Source organism: Monodelphis domestica, chromosome 2, assembly GCF_027887165.1.
Source record: "Monodelphis domestica isolate mMonDom1 chromosome 2, mMonDom1.pri, whole genome shotgun sequence".
Taxonomy (NCBI): domain Eukaryota; kingdom Metazoa; phylum Chordata; class Mammalia; order Didelphimorphia; family Didelphidae; genus Monodelphis; species Monodelphis domestica.
In genome coordinates this window covers 284,753,449-284,779,220 of record NC_077228.1, presented here as the reverse complement: position 1 = coordinate 284,779,220, position 25,772 = coordinate 284,753,449, and the positions used below count along the sequence as shown (strand labels likewise).

At 41.9% G+C, this 25,772-nt stretch overlaps 1 long non-coding RNA gene across 2 annotated transcripts; it reads right to left on the bottom strand.

Moving 5' to 3' along the window:
- Positions 1-1,021: 1,021 nt before the first annotated feature.
- LOC130457380 (uncharacterized) lies at positions 1,022-14,102 on the bottom strand. 2 transcript variants are annotated; one of them, XR_008916551.1, is made up of 3 exons: positions 13,973-14,102; positions 7,086-8,180; positions 1,022-6,303 (listed from the first exon to the last, which is right to left on the bottom strand). It is a non-coding gene; the product is annotated as an uncharacterized LOC130457380 (long non-coding RNA). The 2 variants fall into 2 exon arrangements; XR_008916550.1 differs by lacking the exon at positions 13,973-14,102 and adding an exon at positions 9,276-13,962.
- Between the last annotated feature and the right edge of the window lie 11,670 nt (positions 14,103-25,772).

Below are 25,772 nucleotides of genomic sequence, written 5' to 3'. Positions count from 1 at the left end.
GACAAAGGTCTAATTACTCAAATTCATAAACAGCTAAATCAATTGTACAAAAAATTCAAGCCATTCTCCAATTGATAAATGGGCAAGGGACATGAATAGGCAGTTTTCAGATAAAGAAATCAAAACTATTAATAAGCACATGAAAAAGTGTTCTAAATCTCTGATAATCAGAGAGGTACAAATCAAAACAACTCTGAGGTATCACCTCACACCTAGCAGATTGGCTAACATGACAGCAAAGGAAAGTAATGAATGCTGGAGAGAATGTGGCAAATGTGGAACATTAATTCATTGCTGGTGGAGTTGTGAATTGATCCAACCATTCTGGAGGGCAATTTGGAACTATGACCAAAGGGCACTAAAAGACTGTCTACCCTTTGATCCAGCCATACCACTGCTGGGTTTATACCCCAATGAGATCATAAGGAAAAAGACTTGTACAAGAATATTCATAGCTGAGCTCTTTGTGGTGGCAAAATATTGGAAAATGAGGGGATGCCTTTCAATTTGGGAATGGCTAAACAAATTGTGGTATATGTTGGTGATGGAATACTATTGTGCTAAAAGGAATAAAAAAGTGGAGGAATTCCATGGAGACTAGAACAACCTCCAGGAATTGATGCAGAGCGAAAGGAGCAGAACCAGGAAAACATTATACACAGAGACTGAAACACTGTGGTACAATCGAATGTAATAGACTTCTCCATTAGTGTCATTGCAATGTCCCTGTACAACCTGCTGGGACCAAGGAGAAAAAAACACTACCTTTAAGCAGAGGACAAATGGTGGGAGTAAAAACACTGAGGAAAGGCAACAGCCTGATTACAGGGATGGAGGGGATATGATTGAGGAAAGACTCTGAATGAACACCCTAATGCAAAAACCAATAACACGGAAATGAGTTCAGATCAAGGACACATGTGATACCCAGAAGAATCACGCATCGCCAATGGGGGGGGGGGGAAGAGGAAAAGAAAATTATCTTTGTTTCTAATAAATAATTTTTGAAAATGACCAAATAAATAATGTTAAAAAAAAAAGAGTATGGCTAGCACCCGGAATAACTACACTTGCCTCCAAAGTATGTACAGCTTGTCCTACCTGCCAAGCTTTTAATCAACATGTCTTTCAATAATAAGCCTTTGTTAGACATCCTCTTGCTTACATACTGTTTGAGGATATGTAAACTGAATTTATCTCTATGCCAAAAGCTAGACAGTATAAATTTTATCTGGTCATAGTTGATCAACTGACCAGGTGGCCTGAAGTGTTTCCTACTGCTCATAACACAGAGGCTTTTGTTGCTAAAGTCCTTTTGAAAGAAATTTTCCTCGTTTTGGCCTGCCAACATGTATTGATTTAGATAAAGGAACTCATTTTACTGATTTGAGCTCATCGCAAATTTATTCATGTTTCGGGATAACTCCTAAATTTCATATACCATATCATCCCCAGAGCTCCAGTCAATTTAATTGAATGAATAAAGAACTTAAAACCATGATTGGCAGATTGTGCATTGAGACTCATTTAAAGTGGCCCAAAATTCTACCTCTAGCCCTATTCTATCTCAGAAGCAGACCCAGAAGTGATTTATACATCTCAACATTTGAGATGCTATTTGGACATCCACCTATTCAGGTATAACCATTGACCCCTGCCTATACTTCATTGTTAGGAAGGGATACAACCATTGCTACATATATCAGACAATTACAAACAAAATCACAAGAATTCCATGACTCTGGAGCTACTGTTTAAGCAGGTCCCATAGATTTCTCGCTTCATGATTTAAACCTAGATGATAGTGTGTACATAAAGAATTTGAAACATACTGGCTTGACTCACCATTCCAGATCCTAATAACTACCCCAACAGCCATAAAAACTGGATTCATTGAATCCATGTAAAAAGAGTACCTTCTGTTGATTTTGAATAATTGCTTATACTGATTATATTCGACCATTGACTGTGATAAGACTTCTTTATTGCTGCATTTATATGCTATTTGGATTGGACATTTTCTAGAAATTGTCTGTTCTTATGTCTATCTGATAGAAACACAGATAGGCAATGAGTTGGGCACAAATTGGACACTAATTTGATTAGGAAGAGTAGAACGGTTTGCATTTCTGGCAGAAATCCGAAAGCTCCTTCACTGACCTGATGGTTCTCAAAAAAACAAAGGTTGTCTTTTTAATATTAGCATTCTCAAGGGATTACAATATGGTAGTGAGACATGGCTTACAAATGCCTTGGAAGAATTAAGTGTGAATATCACACACAAGACAGGGTTTAGGGTGGGTAGAATCAGGTTACCATATATTAATCTTCCAAAGAAGGGGCAGGAGTAAAAGGCGTTGTCAAGGAAATACATGACAGAAAGACAAAGTAAACTGCAAACATGCCAATAAAAAATGATACTGCATGAACAAACAGTGGGATCCACAGGTATCCTTACAATCTGAGTCAACAATAAGGATGAGTGCTATGAAATTTGGTGGACATTTTGTGGAAATTAATGGGAGAAAAAGGACAAGAGTCACAAAGAATGGGCAGGCATGACTGAGTTGAGATATGTACCTTGGAAAAAGTTCTATGAATTTCTTTAAAGGAAAAATCTATAAGATCCTGGATCCATTGGAGTATGAAGACTGAAATATACACAACTATTCATTATATGGAACTGTCATTCCCTTGATTTTCTTTTCCTCTCTAGATTATGACCTATTCCTCTACTTCCTTTTTCAAACAAATTTCTCTAAATATTCATGTCAGCTTGCTTGGCAACTCCAGGAGTGGGGAGGAAAGAGATAAGGGAAACAAGAATCTTGGAAAGAGATTTTAAAATAATATAAAATAAAGATTTTTAAAAATCTAAATATTTATCTATATCTACAGTCCTCTCACTTACATCTGAATATTCCAGGTTCATAAAACTATTCTTCAATGAATGAATGAAAAAATTGACTTATCACTTACTATGTGCTATGTTTGAGAATATGAATGCAAATGTAAAGATGGGCCCCACTTTGGAGGAGCAGGCATCCTGATAAGGGAAAGAATATCCACAGGGCAAGAATAGCTCAGAAGGGACACTTTGGATCAAAGGTAGTGGTGGGGATCTTACAGAGGAATAAATGTAGATCAGATCACACTTTTTGGCTCCAAATATGTCTCTGAGGGTGAAGGAGTGGAGGTGTGAGAAAAAGGAAGATGCATCTCTATGAAGAGCTTAGCAAGGGGTATGGGAAGGAAGTTGCTTCAGAGAAAGGAATGAAGTGAAGCATGGCAGCAACTTTTCTGAAATAGTTCTGAGGGTTCACACCATTCAAAAAAGTAGAGCCTCAGAGCACAAGGTCCTCTAGGGCATAATTTTTGATGTGGAGTGTAAAATGATTGCTAAAGCTTTAGAGGAAGTGGTTCCCCCCAATCACCTCCTTCAACAAATTACAAAAATTTTGCCTCTAAACTCATCCTTCTGTCCCTGCAGCCTTTGACCCTGATGGTGACATCCCTGACCTCCTGCCTCCCCTGGTCATCTGTGACCCTTCACTGTCCTTCCCTTTTTCTTACTGCACAAACTGCCTCCCTTCTCCTAAGCAGATTCCTCTTGCCCTTCTCCATCACTTCACATACTCATGATTCAGTTACTTCCCTCTCTTCTCCACTCTCTACTCCCTTCCTTAGACATCTATCTATTCCCTTCCAGCCTTCACTGCTCACCTCTACAGATGTCTCCTCAGTCTTCACCATGGCTCACCCTTCCTCATAGAGTCCCTCCCTCCATTTCCAAATCCTACCAAACATCTCTCCCTGGATGGGGCCAACACTTCAAAGTAAACATAGAGAATTCATTATCACATTGTCTCTGAAATCAAATCTTCCTCCTGACTTCTTGATTTTGATCCATGGCATCACCATTCTGCCTCCCAACAGCTCTAACAAACTGGAGCATTTGGGTACTTGTGTCTCTCCTTCCTTCACCTCCACAGACAAGTCAAGTAACCTGCCTAATTTTTCCTTTCCTATCTTCTTTTCTCCTTTCACCTAAAGGAAAGCTGAGCTCAGGTCCAAGTGCTCTTTGAACCTGCCTCAATGACTCCCTGAGCTTGACCCAGTCTGTGGACATTGTCCTCCCAGACAGGGATTCTTTTCCTGCTACTGATAGGAAAGCATCCTCCTCCCAGGCCCCCAGGCTCACAGCCAGGCTCATCCTCATTCTCATCTCTCAGACTGAAGCTCTTGACAAAACTTGGCATTTTGCCTTTGTCACATCTCAGATTTAGCCCTTTTTCTCCTTTGACCCAGCCTCCACCTTGCTACAGGCTCTCATCTCTTTCCACCAGTCTCTCCCCCTCTAGACTCTTCTCCATCAGATGCCACATTGTTCTTCCTCAAGCCCAGAACTGACCAGGCCACCCACCTGCTCCATAAATCCCAGGGGCTCCCTATTCCTACTGAGATCAAATAAAACACCCTGTTTGGCCTTCAAAGTCCTTCACAAGCTGGCCTGCTCCTGTCCAGTCTTCTCACCCCTTACTCCTCCCTCCCCCCAAGTGCTCTGTGACCAGTGACACTGGCTTCCCTGCTATCCCTCCTGCTAGACCCTCCATCTCTCACCTCTGGGCACTGTCTCTGGGATCCCCCCTGTCTGGAACACTCTCCCTCCTCATCACTGCCTCCTGGCTTCCTTCAAGTCCCAGCTAGAATCCTGCCTTCTCAGAAAGCCTTTGCCAATCCCCTTCCTTCTGGGGCCTCCCTTCTGCTGGGGATTTCCACATTATTCCCAACAGAATTTGATGTGCCCAAACCTTTCCATGCTATCATCTCCATTAGCCTATGAGCTTCTCCAGGGCCTGGACTGTGGCCTTTCTCTGTGTCCCACTGCCCAGTCCCTCAGGTAACACAGTGCCTGGCACATGGGACCTTCTTCCTGGAGGTCTGACTCACTTCTGGGCTGGGAGATGCTGAAATTCTGGGCAGTTTGGGTGACTGTCCCCACAGGAGCACCAGCTGCTCCCTGCACCCAGGGCTCCTACTAGGTGCTCCTGGAGGCATTGCCTGGTGAAGCAGCCACCCCTCTGCTGAGCCTGGAGATCCCCCTGCCCTTGGCTCTCCCTGGCTCAGGACCTGGCACACTGTCCCCAGAAGGCCCCTTCTCTCTTGTTCAGGTCTGCAGGATGAGGATTATCCATCATCTGCTCTCCCCTATCAAGCTCAAAAATCAGATGGATTCCTGGAGGATGGACTGAAAATCAGGTTAGACCCCAGAGACTGGGAATGGTCCTGTCAGGTGCCAAGCTAGACAGCCAGAGGAGTGACATGAACTGGGGCTTCTCTCTGCTCTCCTACACTCCCTGGAGAAGATGGTGTTCACCGCAAAGGGCTTCCTCCCTACCCAGAACTAGCGGTCTCTCAGCCCTGCTGGCTCTTGGGAGAGGCCCCTTGGACCAGAGCCTGGCTACAAGAAGAGCCCCTGTGTGGAGACAGGCCTGGGGGCAGACGACCAGCCTCGTTCCATCCTGGAAAGGGGGGCATTAGGGAATGTGGGAGCTGCACTGGAAGCTCCCAGAAAGCACAAGAGTGGCTGGTCAGAAGGAGCCATCTCCCCATCAGCCCTGCACCCAGAATGTGTCATAAACTATTCTGGGCTTGTTTGCTGACTAAAACCTCTGACTTGACCCTCCACCATTTGCTAAAAAGGTTCATTTGGAGGAGACCCCCTTCAGGAAGGCTGGGAGGTGACCAGGGAGAATGTGTCAGGATGATGTCATTCTCTATAAATAAGGGGGTTTCTTCAAGTTAGAGCTTTTTAAGTTGTAAGTTTTTGGGGGGTACACTTTTTCTTTCTCAATAAAGTGTTGCATTTTATTTGATGGCTTCCCAGTTACTTGAATAGTGGCTAAAAGGGTACATCATGTTATTTCTAAATTCCCTTGAACTTTTACTGCACACAGAAGGAAGGTGTCTCGCAGTTATTTCTCCCTGGACTATTACAAGAGCCTCTTCCCAGAGTTCAGCTTTCCTCATATCTGCTTCCCAAATCAGATCCTCTGGCCTCTACAAGGACTCTCCATCAATCAGTCAATGAGTCTATTAAAGCGCCACTCTGTCCTCAGGATTGAATTCCTTCCCAGTCATTCCCTTCCTTCTCCTCATGGAGACTGTGCTCACTGACTGCCACTTCTCTGTCCTCCAACTCTGGAGCAGGAATCCCCCTATGACATAGGATGGAGATTCTGGTCTCTGCCTTGATCCTGGCTGTGGACCTGGAATATACAGATTGATGCTGCCTCCAACACCCTGTGTAGAATGAGAAATTAGCATGTAATTCAAGTTATTAATTACTAACAACTCCAAGATTAATACCTTTAGGACCCCAGTATAAGTCATTAAATTTACTTTTTCCTACCCCTGATGAATGCCCCATCCTTACCCATTCAGCCCCTTTGGTGAGTTTCTGCTTTAAGATGTTGAAAGAAAATAAGTTTGCCCCTGCCCCCTGGGAACTTGCCTTTAGGGAAGCTCCAGACTGCTGGGAACTTTCTCCCATTGTATTGGAGGCCTCTCACAGGAGGTTAAGCCCCTGGGCTGGAATGATCCTCTAGTAGCCATAGGAAAACATTAGCCTCTCCCAGGTAATCCAGCCCTGAATTCCTCTTCTATTTGTAGCTACTATAAATTTAACATTACTGTCTTTTATTTCTGGATTAAAATCTGTCTCCAACCCGTGACCATTTTCTTTAAAATTTTCATTTGAAGGAATGCTTGAATGTGTAAAATAAGTAAGAGCTTTTCTGTAAATCTGGGGTCATTCTGTCAATGACTTGAGACATGACCACACATCTCTCTGCAAATCTGGAGAACATTGGCTCAGGTCTATGATGTCAGGAATTGCTCCACATTTTTCTCTCTCTCTAAATACATATATATTCCATTTTAAGGAAGCATTTTTCTTGGCCTCTTTGAATAGTGGCTAGAAAGGGTACATCTTGCTATTTCAAGGTCCCTTGAAACTTCCACTTCACATACCCTCAACCTCCAAATTCCTCAACTTATTCATTTTTTTTTTCTGAAGCTCTTACCTTCTGTCTCAATAAATACTGTTATGGGCGGGAAGGATACCTTTTGCAGGCATGCAAGACTCCAAAACTTAGCTTAAAAACAAAAAAGAGATTTATTAATTTAGAAAGTAATGTTGAGAGTGACCAAGAGGATAGCGTCAACTAGAAAAAACGCAGAACTATTAAATAGTCAAAATCACTCTTTAATCAAGGGAAAAGGGATTAGTGCTACTAATATGGCAACAGAGCTGCTTCCCAACACTGCAGAGTCAAGACGCCCTGGTCACTAGCCCCTGGGAGTGCCACCAACTCAGGATGGACTCCAGGGAACAAAAGAACTTGGGGAACCTATATACCCTTTGGAAATTCAGGGGCAGGGAAAGATGATTGACATTACTATGGCTACAAGGAAATTGGGAGTGTTCAAACTACACCGACAAGATACAATCATAGCTAGAAGCTAGGGTGCAAGAGAAGGGGGCTCCTTGCAATGGTTACTAAAGGATGGTTCATGCCCAGGTCTGAACTTCCTGAGAAAGGTTCTAATACAATAGGGGACACTACCTAAAACAAAGAATGTCCTTAGCATATGTTTATCTCACCCAACCAGAATTATCATTTCCCTTCAGGGTAGATTCTCATGGGAACAGGGAACAAGTACAAGCTTTTGGGGTCTCCAATCTACAAGCTAAATCTAAAATTTGGGGCTCATCAGATCCCATTAGGCCACAAGTTTGGGATTCCTAAATTCCATGTTGATACCCCCCCCCCCCTTTTGGTCAAGACCTAACGTTGCTGACCAAACAAATGGACAAATGGGTAATGCTATATCAGATTGGACTCCATCCCTAATGGTGGGAAAACTCGGGGATATCAGTTTGGGGAACTGGCATTTGGGGGCATTCCCCAATGCCCCCAACGCATTGACATTTGAGCCAGAAAGGCAGGCAGTCTGCCTTTGGCCAAAAACTAACTAATAATCAAAACACTACCCCATTTCCCAAAGTCTTAAGTCTTTCACATCTGGTGGGTCCTGATGATGCCTTCAGCCTCCTCTCTCACACACTTCTGTCCTCTGGCAGGCTCCTCCTTTGGTATCAGCCAGCTTCCTTGCTGCTGCAAGAGGAAATTAAGAGAAATCCATAAACATGTTCTTTAATAGGACTTGATCAATTCCATATATGCTTACTTACTACAAAGATTATCCACACTGCTAACCTTAAATCTGCCATCCCATCTCTTTATATTTTAGCAATGTCTTTTCCACACAAATTATAAAATTAGGTAATTTACATGCTTAATCAGAAAGATTGCCTTACTTTACCTAAATAAAAAATCCTACAAACTATAGAAGTATGAAAGCAGAAACAACATCCACATCACAGGTTATTTATGACTTTGTAAATCTGGAAATGGCCCTACCTCCTGTTTATGGCCAAAAATCAATATTTTGTCTACCACTGTTAAGGTCCAGGATTTCACCCACCACCATGGAAGACTACGGAAATTGCAAACAGGCAGGGAGAGGCCATTTATTGAACTGATACGCGCATCAGTGGGAACCTCTACCATCAGAGTTCCAAGTTGCTTCTGACAGGCTGGGCTTTAAATACTTTTCAGCATGTACAGTCTTCCAGCCCCTTATCTACTACATACCGTCTTTGGAATTTTGCCTGCATGTATGGCTCTTATCTGCTTCCTACTATTCTTGGAACTTTGACAATTCTATATTATTGGGGTCTTCCTGGCCTGCAGTTTAACTGGGGTTTATTTTTTATATAATATATATATAATATATAATAATAAATATTATATTTACAGGGGTCTTCCTGGCCTTTATCTGGTACCTACTGCAGCTGAGGTTTGGCATATTTATGGTTCTGACAAACTTCTCAAGGCTAGCCAGCTTGTTAGGCCTTCCTGTTTTCTCAAGGCTGGTCATTTTGACCTCCCTCATTCCCAACTCCTTTTTCTTTAGGGGGCAGAGGGAAGGCCCGCCCACTGGGGCAGCTTGTGGCTCTCGGCTAGGGTCTGTACTGTTGTTGAAGAGCCAACACCTGGATGGCATCTAGTCGGTCTTTTATGAACCAAACAAGGTGGTTAAAGATACAGGGGCCAAATGTCAAGAGTAGGGTTAAGATTATAAGAGGTCCTATTAGGGACATGACTAAAGTGGTGAGCCAGGGAGAAGAGTTGAAAAGGTGGGCGTACCAGGGGCCGGCAGTCTCTCTCTCCTTCCGCCGGGATTCTAGACCTTCACGTAGCGTCCTCAGGGAGTCCCTAATAATCCCCGAGTGGTTAACATAGAAGCAGCATTCTTCGCCCAAAGCTGCACAGAGGCCCCCCTTCCTTAAGGAAGAGGAGGTCCAGGCCTCGTTTATTTTGAAGGACAAGCTCGGCTAAGGGGGCATGGGATTTCTCAAGGAAGTTAATGGTGGATTCCAACCTAGCTATGTCCTCATCGACCGCCTTGCAAAGGTGTTGGTACCCCTGAGCCTGTGTGGCGAGGACGGCGATGCCCACCCCTGCCCCTGTCACTGCTAAGAGGGTGGCTACAGTAACGGCAATGGTGACAGGTTCTCTCCTCCATCTCTTAGATGAAATGTGGTCCCATATCTGGAGGAAGTCCTGCTTAGCATAGTAGGTCACTTGGGGCACTATTATGAGGGGGTGCAGCAGGCAGTGAGGGAGCTAGGGGAGACACAGGTCTATAGGCCAGAATGGGGGCACAGCTAGTGCGCTCCTGCGGGTGGGATGAGGTATTTCTCAGTTGAGGGATACTCTGTGACCAAGAGGCGGGGGAGAAAGTGAAGTAATGGAAGTGAGTGGGTCACGTATTCCTTTTGCTAGCTGTCTCCCCACTGCTTCTGGTGAGTCGTGCCATCTGGCCAGCCCAGCCATCCATAGGGGAACCACACAGCCTCACGGAGGGCCAGAATCTCAGGCCCCACTTGGTTCAGTGCCCGCTGCCATCCCATCCCCTCCCCTCTCCAAATGTCTAAGGGAAAAAGGGCGGAGGTCCAGATCTTCTGTAGTTTCTTCAGTGCTGAGCATGGGTGTAGAGCTGTCCCTACCTATGTGTAGGAGAGAGAGGGAGGGGAATAAGAGGGGGAGGGAAGGCTGCAGACAGTGTCTTTAGGGGCACATCCTCAGTGAATTCCAGGGTCCCAGGTCTGTGGAGAACTACCGGGAGATCTGAAGGGTGTCCAGCCACTGTTCCCCTCGATTGGCAGACTGGTCACAAGGGGAAGTCAGCCCCTAAGATAGAAGTGTACTGGGGCAAATAGCAGATAGGAACAGGACATTAATACAATAGCAATGAATATCACACATTTGCATTTGGGTATCTTAACCAACAGACTTCATCCTCAGAAATCATCTTCTGACCGGAACAGACCCCTTGAGGAAAAATTATATTCCTGAGTTGTTTGCAGAGCTGGTATGTGCTGTTTCTGTTAAAGAATATCCCATTGCAAAATACACATTAACTATAACATCTATAAACACTGGAGTAACAATATCTTACAGATGTATTTTGTTACCCAGAGGCTGGGGAAATTCAAGAAGGCTGTGAGCTATCTTTCCAAGCTCAAGAACCAAACTTCAACTGTGGTAAATTAAGGCTACAAATACAAGCCATCTAGGAATAAACTCCACCTATTTCTCAAAGCATGTTCTTAACAATGTGAGAATTTCCAATTATTAGGGTTGTTTGAGGAAATGGAAACTTTAATATCACAATTTGCATTATGTGCTGATCATGGGAATTGTCACGAAGGAAGAAGACCCTGAAAGGGAAATATCTCCAAGTCACAAAAGACACACCAAGCAAGGCTGTCACTTGCCATTGTTCTACTCGAGGATGGTCAGGAAAATTCAGTCCAAAGTGAGCCTTGGGCTGCCTTATCTATAACCATCTTAGAACTTTTTCTCTCCTTAGAGCACTTGCCACTGAGTCCCAGAAGCCTTCTTTTTCCTTAAAAGACAAGTTTTCCCCCATTTCAGCTGAGAGAAATTTTGCTTATCAGCAATCCAGAAACAAATCTCCATACCCCAAACAAGCCTTTAATATCCCTACAAGGCTGATCACTCAATTATTTTCATGTATTTACACATCAGGTGTAGTGTACACTGATGTACAGTGTACTGTAGTACACATCACATGAGTGCTGAATTAAGTAGTTCCCTATAAATCAGGGCTGTATCATCTCCTGGACCTAGGCCATCTGAAAGACTAAGACAAGGTCAGGCAGGAATCACTTCAGGGTAACTGTCCAGAGAAATTAAAGAATCATGTGTGATTTTCTCACATACATTACTTTATATATTATCCCTAAGTTAAAGAGCCAATTTTGAGAGCAGAACATTCATCTGTTCCCTTTCACCTTCTCTCTCCCTTTCTGTTCTTTCAAAACCCTCTGCTTAAAAGCAGAATACACTGTCCATTCTTCCTTTACAAACCCACATACGAAAGCTTTATGGACTTTAAATCAAAGTCCCCTTCTACCAAATTCAAACCCAACATACCTCCCCACTTTCTCTAACATGCTTTTACCATCATAAGTCAAACAACCAGCCCCCTGGTATCATTTCAATTGCTAATCGGTAACCCAAAAGAATTCTGATTTAAAGGATTACATCATTGAAAAGTCTTTAGCATAGAGCTCAACCATTATACATTTCAATTCATAGTACAAATTGGTAGGCTGAGGTAACAAACTATATGGTAGAGTCAGGTTTACAATGAGGTTTTGTTTACATCCAGACAATACTTAAACACATTTTAGCAGCCATTCACATAACAGTCATAAATTTCTGAGCAAGCATTTTCACATATATGCCATTTTTAACACCCTACCCACTCTTTGGCTATTGTTTGCCACATATATCCTTATACAGATCAAAATGTAACCAAAATATCAACCAACAATCCTCAGAACTCGTATGAGGTAACTTTATCAATTACATATCACTCAACTCATTTTTATCATTCTGGACCTGGAATGTTTGTAGTAAGATTCCACAGCTGCAAACAAGCTTTTTTTTTTTTCCAGACAGGGCTGGCAATATTTGCTTGCTTGAGCACCTTAAAACCTCCATTCCTACAATTAAAATATACTCATCTTTAAGTTCTATCACACAGCGGTCGTTAACTCTTTGAAGCCCCTATGTCAGTTCATAATGTTATAAGCACTTCTTTCTCCTTCCTGGGTGCAAGGAAGGGGTTAATAGCTTCTGAGCAATTTTGTTCCAAGGCTGCTGGCCTTGACTTAGATTTTATTACTTAGCAACCCTGGCCCATTCGTCTTCAACCAGTGACTAGCTTACTGCAATTTAAAATTTTGAATTTATCAAACCTCTTTCATAATAATTTACTCTCAGTGAATTTTTAGTTTAACTTCACAACTTCCAAATAACTTTGATTAAGTTCTCTAGCAATCTTTCAGTATGTAGCCAAACTGAAGTACAAAGCATTTAGATCCTCCTTTTTAGTTTTCTTTTAGCTCAAAATATTGCTACATACTTGATTAAATCCCAATTTATAATTTGTTGTATCATAATATCAACTAGTATCTCTATTCATTACTCTCATTGAAATGGAGCACTTCATAAAATGAATCCAGACACCCCAAAATCCAATTATTAACTTATCTAGCTATGTTATAAGATATGAAGTTATTTCCTTTCACATGTACTTAATCACTTCTCCCTAGTTAGCTACATGTTACCTGGCGTTCGAGCCTGACCTCTCTGATATATCTGAAGCTAGACTGTATTTAATCCTCATGACAAACCCTCTCGATTACAGAGCCGGTTGAATTTGTCTCGTTAAGGGCATACAGGTTGTATATCATATACCCTTAACCTAGTTAGGTGGAAAACTTAATCCTCTTCATAATATAATGCATACATATTTGGCATTCACTTAGCATTACTCATTTCCAGCATTTGGTATCTGAATACATATATGTTCATTTCTAGATTACAAATTCCTTCCTATGCATTTTGCATTTTGCACATTTAAAAACAATTCATATAACCTTGATTAAAAACAACATCATTTAAAAATTTCCTCTTTCGTAAAACATCAATTCTTAGCACTTATCTCATTAATCCCATGCACAGATTAACCAATTTAAAAAAGAAAAAAAAATTCTTGTGTGTGTAATATAATTTCTTGCTGCTATTTCTGACAGCACATACATTAAAATAAATGTGATTTGAAGGATCCCCAAGTTCCAATTCTAGGATAAGTTCTTTTCAACAACACAAGTTTTTCTGAATGACTTTTACATCTATAAAGTAGTCAGTACAATTCCTGTCCATACAGAATAAACTTTCCTCTCTGCATCAGACTTGCTATCAATCACATTTACACAATTCTCTAATTCACTGAAATCATTATGCATTGCAAAGTTTAACAAAGCAAACTTCTAATCAGGAGTTTTGTTGTTCAAAAAAATCTGGCAACATTTCACATTTGACAAACAGTAACTACAATACATTACATTTGTACCATATCAAAATCATTAGCAATCCACCCAGTTTGAGAATTAATTTTAAGAGAAAATTTTTAACTGTGGAGTAAGAATCTCTCTTTTCTGCTCAGAATTTTCTCTCTTCCGCTCCTTTGGGGGCCCATCCAAAGGGAGAAGGAGGGAAAAATCATTGAATGGATAATTGCACTCTCTCTCGACCTGAAGCCTGCTTCAGGAGCAGACACAGTGTTACTTCATCATAGCCTGCCTGGTTGGAATGCAGGCAGAGGGAGCAGGGGTGCAAAATCTATTCTCCTTTGTGACCCTGGATCCCAAACTCCCCCCCCTCTTTTTTTTTCCTCCTTTAATCCAGCCACAACAAAGACTCAAAGAACCCTATAGGACACCCTCTCCCACACATCCACATACCTGCGTCCAAATACAGAAATACACATGAGACAAACAGCAAAAGCCAGAAGACAAACAACAGAGACACAGACACGTAAACTACCCCGATCCCAGGAGCTTATCTTAAGATCTCATTTCTTGGCATGTACTTGTAAGGACCATAAAACCTTAAGCAAGCTGTTTGACAAACAGGCTGATTTTCTATTATTGAGACCAAGAAGTTTCAAGGAAAGGGTTAACAACTGCCCAAAGCATCTAGGTTTTAATCAGGAAAGAAACCTGACCTTTGGCTTTTTTTCAGCTGCTTCAGCTTCCTTCCCTCCCTGTCAGGCCAGCCGCAGTAAAGAAAGAAACCTAATACCAGCAATTACTCATCAGTGGCCAGCTCCCTTCAGCAGTCTCTGGCTTCCTTCAACTGCCTCCGGCTACCTGTCAGGGGCAATCAGCCAGCAGCTGGCCACCTGATCCCTCCTTGTGGCAAAAAAAAACCTCAGTGTGTCTAAAAATCACCTAGAGATCATGGGGCATCCCCCAGTCTCTCCTAGGGGTGCAATATCTTCCCCAAAATGGGACTTTCCCAAACTAGATAGGGACTCAAACCCTGTGCTGGGGGAACTGGAATTCCCAAAATTTCCAGGGTACCTGACAGGGACACGAAATCCCGTGCTCAGGGCCTGACAACTAGACGGAGACTTGAACTACTTTGCTCAGGGGCCTCAAACACCCTGAAAGTTCCGAGTGTGGAACATGCCCTGGACCATATTCCTTCCCCACCCCTGACCACAAAAGCTTCCTCTGGGGAGCCGACTGGGCCTCTTGCAAGAGACACAGACTGCGGCCATTGACAGAGTCCGCACTCAGAAACAGGTGGGAGGGTCGGACCAATGCCGCAGGGCGAACCCCTCACCCCAGAAAGGGATGGGCCTCAGAGATTGGCATAGAATGTCCTGTATTAACCACAGTCACGTATCATTCACTAAGCCATATGCTCATTGAGGGTCCTCTTCTCCCCCATACACATTTGGTCACCATTCACACACACAGCCAACACCACACTCAGCTCACCTGAAGGTCTGGGTTCCAAGGTGGAGGGGTACCGGTGAGCTCCCAAATGTTAAGGTCCGGGTTTTCATCCACCACCAAGGAAGTCCACAGACAATGTAATTAGGCAAGGAGAAAGCCCTTTATTGTGGAACTGATACGTGCATCAGTGGGAACCTCTGCCATCAGAGCTCCAAGTTGCTTCTGACAGGCTGGGCTTTAAATACTTTTCAGCATGTACGGTCTTCCAGCCCCTTATCTACTACATACCATCCTTGGAATTTTGCCTGCATGTATGGCTCTTATCTGCTTCCTACTATTCTTGGAACTTTGACAATTCTATATTATTGGGGTCTTCCTGGCCTGCAGTTTGACATATTTATTGGGGTCTTCCTGGCCTTTATCTAGTACCTACTACAGCTGAGGTTTGGCATATTTATGGTTCTGACAAACTTCTCAAGGCTAGCCAGCTTGTTAGGCTTATCTGTTTTTTCAAGGCTGGTCATTTTGGCCTCCCTCAATTGGTATGTCCAGTTGTTGTTGATCACAGTGATTGTGTCCCAGCCTCCTCTGTCCCCACACTGCTCTCAGACTACCCAAAGTCCTGGAAAGTCCCATTAGCAGTGGCCAAGGAGAGGAGCCTGGTGTACAGACACTCAGATTGGGGCCTGGAGCCCTGCTTTCAAATCTTTCTTTTAACACATGCTGTGTGACCATAGAACTAGCCTCAGTGGTGCTAACTTGGAAATAACACAGAACTATTAAATAGTCAGAAAACCCAAGTGTTTAATCAGAATCCGTGTAAGTCCAATATTTGGCCCTTTACTCAGAGTCCAGCGCCACAATTTTTTCAGGTTATAAACACTGGACTCTGGAGATGTTATCCCTGGGAGTGCCACAACCCTAGATGAGGACGCCAAGGAACAAAAGAATTTGGGGAACATATATACCATTTGGTGAGTCCAGGGGCCAGGAAAGATGATTGACTTCACTATGGCCACAGTGGAAATGGGAGTGTTCAAACTACACTGACAGGATACAATCTAGTTTGGGAAAGGAATCATAGCTAGAGGCTAGGGTGTGAGAGAAAGGGCTACTAACAATGGATACTAAAAGGATGGTCCCAGCCAGGTGTGGGTCTTTTTGGGAAAGGGTCTGATAAAAAAGGGGAGGCTACCCTAAAACAAAGAAGGTCCTTAGCATATGCTTTTCTCACCCAATTAGGATTGTGATTCCCCTTAGGGTCCCCCCCCACACACACTCAGACTGAAACTGCCAGCCTGGAATTCCCTTCAGGGTAGATTCCCATGGGAAAAGGAACAAGGACAAGCTTTGGGGTCTCCAACCTATAAGTTAGTCCTGAAACTTGTGGTTCACCAGATCTCACGGGCCACAAGTTTGGGATTCCTAGATTCCATGTTGACACACACTCCTTTTGGTCAAGACCCAACCTCACTGACCAAACAAATGGACAAATAGGTAATGTTATATGAGATTGGACTCCATCTCCTAATGGTGGGAAAGCCTAGGGATACAGGTTCCAGCAATTGGCATTTGGGGGCATTCCCCAATGCCTCCAGCACATTGACATTTGAGCCAGAAAGGCAGGCCGTCTGCCTTTGGCAAAAACTAGCAATCAGACCACTACCCCATTTCCCCAAAGTCCTAAGTCTTTCACATCTGGTGGTCCTGATATGATGCCTTCAGCCTCCTCTCTCCCATGGACTTCTGTCCTCCTGCAGACTCCTCCTTTTGTACTAGACCCACTTCCTTGCAGCTGCAAGAGAAAACTAAGAGAAATCCATTAACACATTCTTTAACAGGACTTGATCAACTCCCTATATGCTTACTCACTATAAATATTATCCATGCTGCTAACCTTAAATCTGCTATCCCATATTATTATATTCTAGTAATGTCTTTTCTACACAAATTATAAATTATGTAATTTACACATTACCAAAATAATCTTAAAAAAAATAAACCCTACAAACTATAGAAGTATAAAGGCAAAAACAAAATCCACATCACAGGTTATTCTGGACTTTGTAAATCTCGAAGTGGCTCTATCTCCTGTTTGTGGCCCAAAAATCAAAATATTGTCTAGCACCAAGTAAAATTCTAACTAGATATTCTATCACCCAAAAACCCAAAACCACATTAAAATGACTGCATGGCAATTTCAGCTTTAAAACTACTTTAAACGTCAAATTTAAGTTTCAACATTAAAATTAACTCCAAAAATTCTCAAGATTAAAAATGCTTCTAAATTTCTTTAATTTTAAAACCTCTCACACACACTCCTTTGGGGAGGTTGAGGTGCTAGGGATTTTGCAACTGTTTTCATTTGCCTTTAACTACTTAACAACCATAACTATGCTTAAATAGCTTAGGCTTTTTACATCTATTAATTTATTACCTAGTATGAAAAAATAATGTGACAACTGAGTCAGCTAATGTAAAGTCTGTAGATAAAAATTTGTTAAAATAATTCTTCTGATTTGACTGAGTTGTAGCCTTAAATTAGTTTTGGGTACGCATTTCATTTTCCTGAGTATTTATTCATTGGCAATAAGGATTCATTTACCATTGAGCTTCTGCCTAAATCTATAGGTGAATGGATTAGCATTCCTAGTCACAAAGGTTTTCTTCTTATCTCCCTGTTTCCTGCCTTGAGGCTTCAAAATGTATAACTTTACTGGTACTAGGGAGCAACTCAGTGTTCTATCTGAATGTTATATATTAAAAATGCTGCTTAGAAACAGGTAATGTAAAATTGAGATATGAACTCTGGACTCCATTCCCCAGGAGTCCTTGCTAGCTCCCAGAATGCCCTCTAATCTCACTGAATTCTCACCTGGAACGAGAGCAAAATTTTATTTAAAGTGTCTTCTCCATAGGTGGGGTCTCTCTTCTCTTCCTGGCTCCGCTGACAAACAGACTCCTCTCATGATGTGAGTGAAATTTGGGTGGGCCTCATGGCCCACCTAGCATATGCTTCTCTTGCTTGTATTTTCTTTAACCCTTGACCTTTAATAAATATCATAAAAACTAATACTCCTTGCAGAGAGAAACTAATTTCTACCTGCCTCAGTTTCCCAAAATTTTAATCTTTACAGTAAAGGGTGCTTAGCTCCACAAATACATATTAAGTCCCATACCAGTACACTTTGTGGCTTGGCTTACATAATGATGAAAATTTAACAAATCCCATTATTAAAATGTTTATAATTTTAAAAAGACATCCTTCACAATCATTCTACAAGATAGATAGTATCAGTATTTTAAGATAACTTTATTCATATCTTTCTATATATTACTAACACTATTATCTAATAATCATTCTTCTACCTCCCAGAAAACCAGCCTTTATTTTAAAAAAAAGAAAAGAAAAAGAAACAGTTCAGCAAAATTAATCAAGGTGGAACCACATCCAGAGTCCTGTAAGGGTTTAAATAATTAGGGCAGGGAGCTGGAAGGAGGTACTTTCTCAGATCTTTTCTTTGGGGGCTCCCTTGGTTAATACAATTTCAGAGCTTTCACTTTCAGTCAGTTATTACTTTTTCCATTTGCCTAATTTGAATCATTGTCTTTGTTTTCTTGGTTCTCTTTATTTCACTTTGTATCAGTTCATAGAAGGCTTCTCTTACTTCTCTATATTTATCCTATTCATTTTCTCTTCTCATTTTGAAGTGGTACACTTCACAAAAGAGTTCAAACACCTAGAATTTCAATTATTGGAACCATAATTTATTTTTAAAAAAGAGAAATAAAGTATCTACCAGCTGGGGCAGAATTCCCTAATGGAAAACTGTGCCAGTTTGACTAAGCAACAATTTATATAGGTTTCCAAGATACAAGTTATTTCTCTTCACATACAGGTTCTTATCTGACAATAAATGTACCTTAATGCAGGAATTCAAGGTTGGAGACAAGAAGACCATCCTGGGGTTGTGATCTAAGGAGTGTTTATCTTTACTTAGTCAAATGTTAGTTCACTGACCCTTTGATATTCCTGAAATTCCTCTTTTGTCTCCTGACACCCCCCCCCCAAGCTAATCAGAAACCACTTTGTTATCTGATTAAACAGATTGTCTCTCCTGGAGGGAAGGGAAACCAGGTCCCCTAAAAATTCAGACAGGGGTAATTTTTCCATCTTTTGTCTTTTGGGGCTACTTCATTCCCTCCTTTTTCTGTTGGGGGGAGGGGAGTCAACTCCTTGACTCATCAGACAGGAGAATAATGTGATCTTAAGGCCAAAAGCTTAATAGCCTGAAGATGCTGACAAATATAAGTCATAAGACAGTTGATCAGGCAGGGTCCTATCACATGATCAAGGTAGACTCATGAGGGTTGCATTTTGTCAGCTATTTGCTGTACCGTAAATTCTATTCCTGGGTCCTGGCCTCCCACATCCAGCCCAAGTCCCCATGTCCGGCCTAGTAACCATCCTTTATCCTCTGGGTTTTTAATAGTCAGGGAAAGGGGATTCCTAAAATCTAGGGGGACATCCCAGACCCTGCCTCGCTCCCTTTGTAGTATGATATCGGGGTCCTCCTGCCGCCACAGGGCAACAATTTCACATCCCCAGGCTGCAGAATAGAATTCTCCCCCTGATTTGCATGATGGTGGCCCTGTAGATGGGCAAGCATAGACAGGGGCTTCTGATAGACACAGAGTCCCCAATGGGGTTGCACATGAAAGGGTCTGTGAGTGATCTATCCATTCACTCCCAAGTAAATGACACAATCAAAAAAGGATTTCAGGGGTTTTCTCCTCCTGGGTTGGTCTGTCACTAATTAATTCCTTCCCATCCCTTGTTGCACCGGGCCCTCAGGAGGGCAAAGGGGAAGAGGCTTACCCAGTCCTCGCCAGACTCTAGGACCAATTTTGTCAGGGTCTCCTTCCAATTGCTGAGTCACCCTAGCTACCAAAGCAGGCCCATTATCTATTATTATTCCCAGTGGGAGTCCAAACCCAGGAATGCTCTCTGACATTAATTTCTTAACTACCACTGAGGCAGTTTCCTGATTTTGTGGATATGCTTCTACCCAACCTGAAAAAGGTGTCTACCAGGACTAAAAGACACCTGTACCCATATTTCCCTGGCTTAATGTCTCTGAAAATCTACCTCCCACTGTCTCCTGGCTCCAACCCTCTTAACCAGGTGCCCCCTGTTTCCTTCAGTCCCCCCTTTTGATTAAACCACGCACATGTTTCACATCTTTAAGTGATGTCTTTGCAGATTCTGTGCATAGTATGAAAGAAAAAAAGTCTCCATCCAGTATATCACTCAGTTTTGAGCCTCTCCTATGTGTGGTGTCCTGTATTCTTTTTCCTAGCTGTCTCCCCACTGCTTCTGGTAAGTGAGTTCTGCCATCTGGCAGGCCCAGCCATCCATAGGGGAACCACACAGATTCCAGGAGGACCAGAATCTCAGGCCCACTCTGGATATCTTTGCGCCAGCAGTGAGGAACCCCTCCTGGTTCAGTGCCCCCTACCACCCCATCTCCTCCCCTCTCCAAATATCTAAGGGGAAAAGGGTGAAGGTACAAGTCTTCTGTAGCTTCTTCAAAGCTGAGAAGGGGTATAGAGCTGTCCCTGCCTATAGTCAGGAGAAAGGTATTGGCTATAGGCAGTGTCCAGGGCTTTCAGGGTAGAATGGTTGCCGACATTACAAATGCATACAAAGACATATCCCACAGAGGAGTAGCCAAAACTTGAACAGGGAGGGAAAGGCTGCAGACACAGGGTCTTTAGGGGCATATCCTCAGTGAATGTCAGGGTCCCAGGTCGGTGGAGACATGCTTGGAGATCAGAAGGGTGTCCAGTCACTGTTTCCCCCAATTGGCAGACAGGACACAAGGGGGAGAGTCAGCCCCTAAGATAGAAGTGTAGAAATCAGGACTGGGGCAAACACTAGAACACCATATAGAAACAGAAAATTAGTACAACAGAAATTGGCATTACACATTTGCATTTGGTTATCTTAGCCAAAAGACTTCATCTTCAGAAATCATCTTCTGACAGGAATAGATCCCTTTAGGAAATTGTATTCCTGAGTTGTTTGCAGAGCTGCTATGTGATGTCTCTGTTAAAGAATATCCTTTTGCAAAGTACACATTAACTATAAAGATCTATAAGCATCTGAGTAATAATATTTTACAGATGTATTCCATTACCATTATATTCTGGGAGAAATTCAAGAAAGCTTTGAGCTATATTTCCAAGCTCAAGATCCAAATTTCAACTGTGGTAAATTAAGACTGCAAATACAAGCCATCTATGAATAACCTTCACCTACTTCTCACAGTATGTTCCTAACAATTTGAGAATTTTCAATTATTAAGGTTGTTTGAGGAAATGGAAACTTTAATTTCACAACTTGCATTATGTGCTGATTATGGGAATTTGTCACCAAGGAAAATATTTCCTCATGTCCCAAAGCACACAGTGAGTGGCTTCACATGCAGGTAATTAATAGCCTAGATGGTCAGAAAAAGTCCATTCCTAGGTGAGCCCAGAACATGCCTCTGTAACCATTCCAGGACATCCTCTGTCCTTGGTGTACTTTGTCACCATTAAATCCCAGAAGCCTTCTTTTACTTTAAAAGACAAGTCTCACCCATTTCAGCTGAGAGAAATTCTGCTTATCAGCAGTCCAGAAACGAATCTCCATACCCTCAAACAAGCCTTTTATATCCCTATAAGACTGATCACTCAATTATTCTCATGTATTTTGGCAATAATTTACATATCACACTTTAGTCACAATACCTGAAATAAAGAACCCGAGTGCTGAATTGAGTAGCTCCATAGTAATATAAATTAGAGCTGTATCATCTCCTGGACCTAGGCCCTCTGAAAGACTAAGACAAGGCCATACAGGGATCACTTCAGTGTAACTGTCCAGAGAGATTAAAGAATCATGTGTGATTTTCCCACAACCCATACATTAATTTTAGAGATTATCCCTAGGTCAGGGACCCAGTTATAAGAGTAGAACATCTATCTGTTTTCTTTCGCCTTCTCTCACTCTCTCTCTCTCTCTTCCTTCAAAACCCCTCTGCTTAAAAAGCAGAACACAATTTCTATTCTTCCTTTATAAACACACATACTAAAGCTTTATGGACTTTAGATCAAAGTCCCATTCTTCCAAATTCAAATCCAACACACCATCTCACCTTCTCTGACTAACTTAAGTCAAACAAACATAATGGTGGTATCACTTCAATTGCTAATCCATAACCCAAACAAATTCTGATTTAAAGGAGTACATCATTGAAACACTATCTTTAGCATAGTGCTCATCCATTATAAATTTCAGATCATAGTATAAATTGGTAAACTGAGGTAATTACTGAGTATTGAACAAAATCTATGGCACAGATTTACAATGAGATTTTGTTTACATCCAAAGAATACTTTAACACACATTTTAGGAGCAACTCACATAACAATTGTAACATTCTGAACAAGTATTTTTCACATATATGCCGTTTTTAACATCATCCTATCTACCCTTTGGCTACTCTTTGCAACGTATATCCTTATACAGATCAAAATGTAATAAAAATATCAACCAACAAATCCCCAAAGTTACTGTGAGGTAACTTATCAATTACATATCACTCAACTCATTTTATCACTCTGGACCTGGAATATTTGCATTAAGATTCCACAGCTTCAACTTCCAGGTAAACATGGCTGCAATCTAGACACCACACGCTTCCTCTTCCCGGCACCGAACGAAATAGACTACATCAAAGGAGCATAAAAATCACCTTTGGAGGAACAGAAGGACTCCCCAGTACCCCAAAGAGGCGAAGGTACATGGGATTTGACCATTTCCACACTATAATAAGAAGGAGGGAAAGCTTGCACAGAAACGTGAACTGAGCAACCCTTCCCCCCACACACACCTCCCCCACCAAACCAGAGTGAGCTACCTGAGCACTCACTAAGACAGCAAGTGAGTGGGGAATGTGCCTGTCTGGGGGGGGGGCACTCCAGGGTCCTTGGGATCTGGGGTCTGTCAGGAAACAGCATCTCAGGGCAGTTTCACAGGAGAATCCTATGCTGAGCACAGGGGCCGGGGAGCAGTACATGGGGTGGTTGTGCTGAGTATCTGGGCGGAGCTAAACACCAGGGGTGGACCATGCGCTAATTATCTGGGCTGAGCTGAACACCTGGGCAGTTTAGCTGTGATCAGGGCCCCAGCACTTTAAGAAACCTCGGAGGCTGGGAAGAACTAGCCTGAGGCAACCAAAATTCACAGAAAACCCGCCCACATAACCCAGACCCCAGACCAAAAAAGAAAGTGGAATTAAACCACCAAAGGGATAGCTCACATGGCCCAAAATCAAGCCTCCAGGAAGAAAGGGGAAAAGGTGACTATTGAAAACTTTTATGGTGGGAGTACCCAAGGAAAAGAAGAGAATAAGGATGAAATCCAAAAAAAAAAATCAGAACATGCCTCCCAAAAAGGAAACTATCAACAAGCTCTGGAAGATCTCAAACTGGAGCTTACCCAAAAGATGGAAACCTTCCTGAAAGAAAAATGGGAGAAAGAGATCAGCAGTCTGATAGATAAGACTGCACAATTGGAGAAAGAGTGGGAAGCACCCAATAGAAGGGCAGACAAAGATGAAAAGCAAAACCAGTCCCTAATGACCAGAATTAAGCAACTTGAAGGAAGTGAGATCATAAAACAGCAAGAATCAATAAAGCAAAGCCAAAAAATTATGAATTAGAGGAAAACATAAAATATCTCACTGAAAAGGTCACAGACTTGGAAAACAGAGGAAGAAGAGACAACCTCCGAATTATCAATATCCCAGAAAAACCAGAGATAAACAATAATCTCGATGTTATTCTACAGGGGATTATTGAAGAAAATTGCCCACACCTTCTGGAGCAAGGGAGCAAAATAGAAATACAAAGAGTTCACAGAACACCCTCTAAACTAAATCCCCAAAAGACAACCCCCAGGAATGTAATTGCCAAATTCAAGAGCTTCCAAGAAAAGGAGAAAATCCTACAAGAAGCCAAGAAGAGGAGCTTCAGATATAGGGGGGGCTCTCATAAGGAGCACACAGGACTTAGAGGCTAACACATTAAGAGACCGAAAAGCATGGAACACGAAATTTAGAAAGGAAAGAGAGCTGGGTCTCCAATCAAGAATCAATTACCCAGCAAAAGTGACTATATACTTCCAGGGGAAAGTATGGGCATTCAACAAAATAGAAGATTTCCAAGCATTTGCTAAGAAAAGACCAGAACTTAGTGGAAAATTTGACATCCAATCACAGAAAGCAAGAGAAACATGAAAAGGTAAAAATGAAAGAAAGGGAAAAGGAGATAAATCTTATCTTTTTCTTTAAGTCAAACTCTCTTCTATAAGGACTACATTTACATCAAATTATATATATTAATATGTGGGGGAAATGTTTTGTGTAACTCTCATAAATTGTAGCATCATAAGAGTAGTTAGAAGAAACATGCATAGGGAAAGATTGGGGCATTAAGAAGATTTGGGGAAAGTGGGGGCAAAGAAAGGAAAAGGGAGGGGGGAACCATCGATAATACTAAGATTAACTTCAAGAAATAGGGGGGGACTCAATAGAATAATCTATCCCATATAAAGATACACATGGGAAGGGGAGGGGAAGAACTCTCATATGAGAAGGAGAGGAAGAGAGTGTGAAGTGGAATTACTTAAACCTTACTCTCAGTGAAATAAAATCTGAGAGGGAAGAACATCTAGATCCAGTGGGACCCTGAATTCTATCTTTTCCAAGAGGGCAAGAAAGAAAGGAAAATGAAGGAGGGGGAGGGGGTATAAAAAGGGAGGGAAGGAGAGGGGGGAGGAGAAGGGAGCATAAAAAGGGAGGGGCTAGAAAGGGAAGCATATCAAGGGAGGGGACTAGGGGGACTGACCCAACGTAAATCACTGGTTCAAAAGGATATAGCTAAAGCAGAAAGGTCAGAACTAGGGGAAGATATCAAAATGCCAGCGAATCCACAAGTGACAATCATAACTTTGAACATGAATGGGATGAACTCACCCATAAAACGTAGACAAATAGCAGATTGGATTAGAACCCAAAACCCTACCATCTGTTGTCTTCAAGAAACACATATGAGGTGGGTCGATACTCACAAGGTTAGAATTAAAGGTTGGAGTAAAACCTTTTGGGCCTCAACTGATAGAAAGAAGGCAGGAGTTGCAATCATGATATCTGACAAAGCCAAAGCAAAAATAGACCTGATCAAAAGGGATAGGGAAGGTAAATATATTCTGTTAAAGGGAGTATAGACAATAAGGAAATATCACTAATCAATATGTATGCACCAAATGGTATAGCATCCAAATGTTTAATAGAGAAACTAGGAAAATTGAAGGAGGAAATAGACAGTAAAACCACATTAGTGGGAGACTTGAACCAACCACTATCAAATTTAGATAAATCAAATAAAAAAATAAACAAGAAAGAGGTAAAAGAGGTGAATGAAATCTTAGAAAAATTAGAGTTAACAGACATATGGAGAAAAATAAATAGGGACAAAAAGGAATACACCTTCTTCTCAGCACCACATGGCACATTCACAAAAATAGATCATACACTAGGTCACAGAAACATGGCACTCAAATGCAGAAAAGCAGAAATAATAAATGCAGCCTTTTCAGATCACAAGGCAATAAAAATATGGATCGGTAAGGGTACATGGAGAGCCAAATCAAAAATTAATTGGAAATTAAATATGATACTCCAAAATC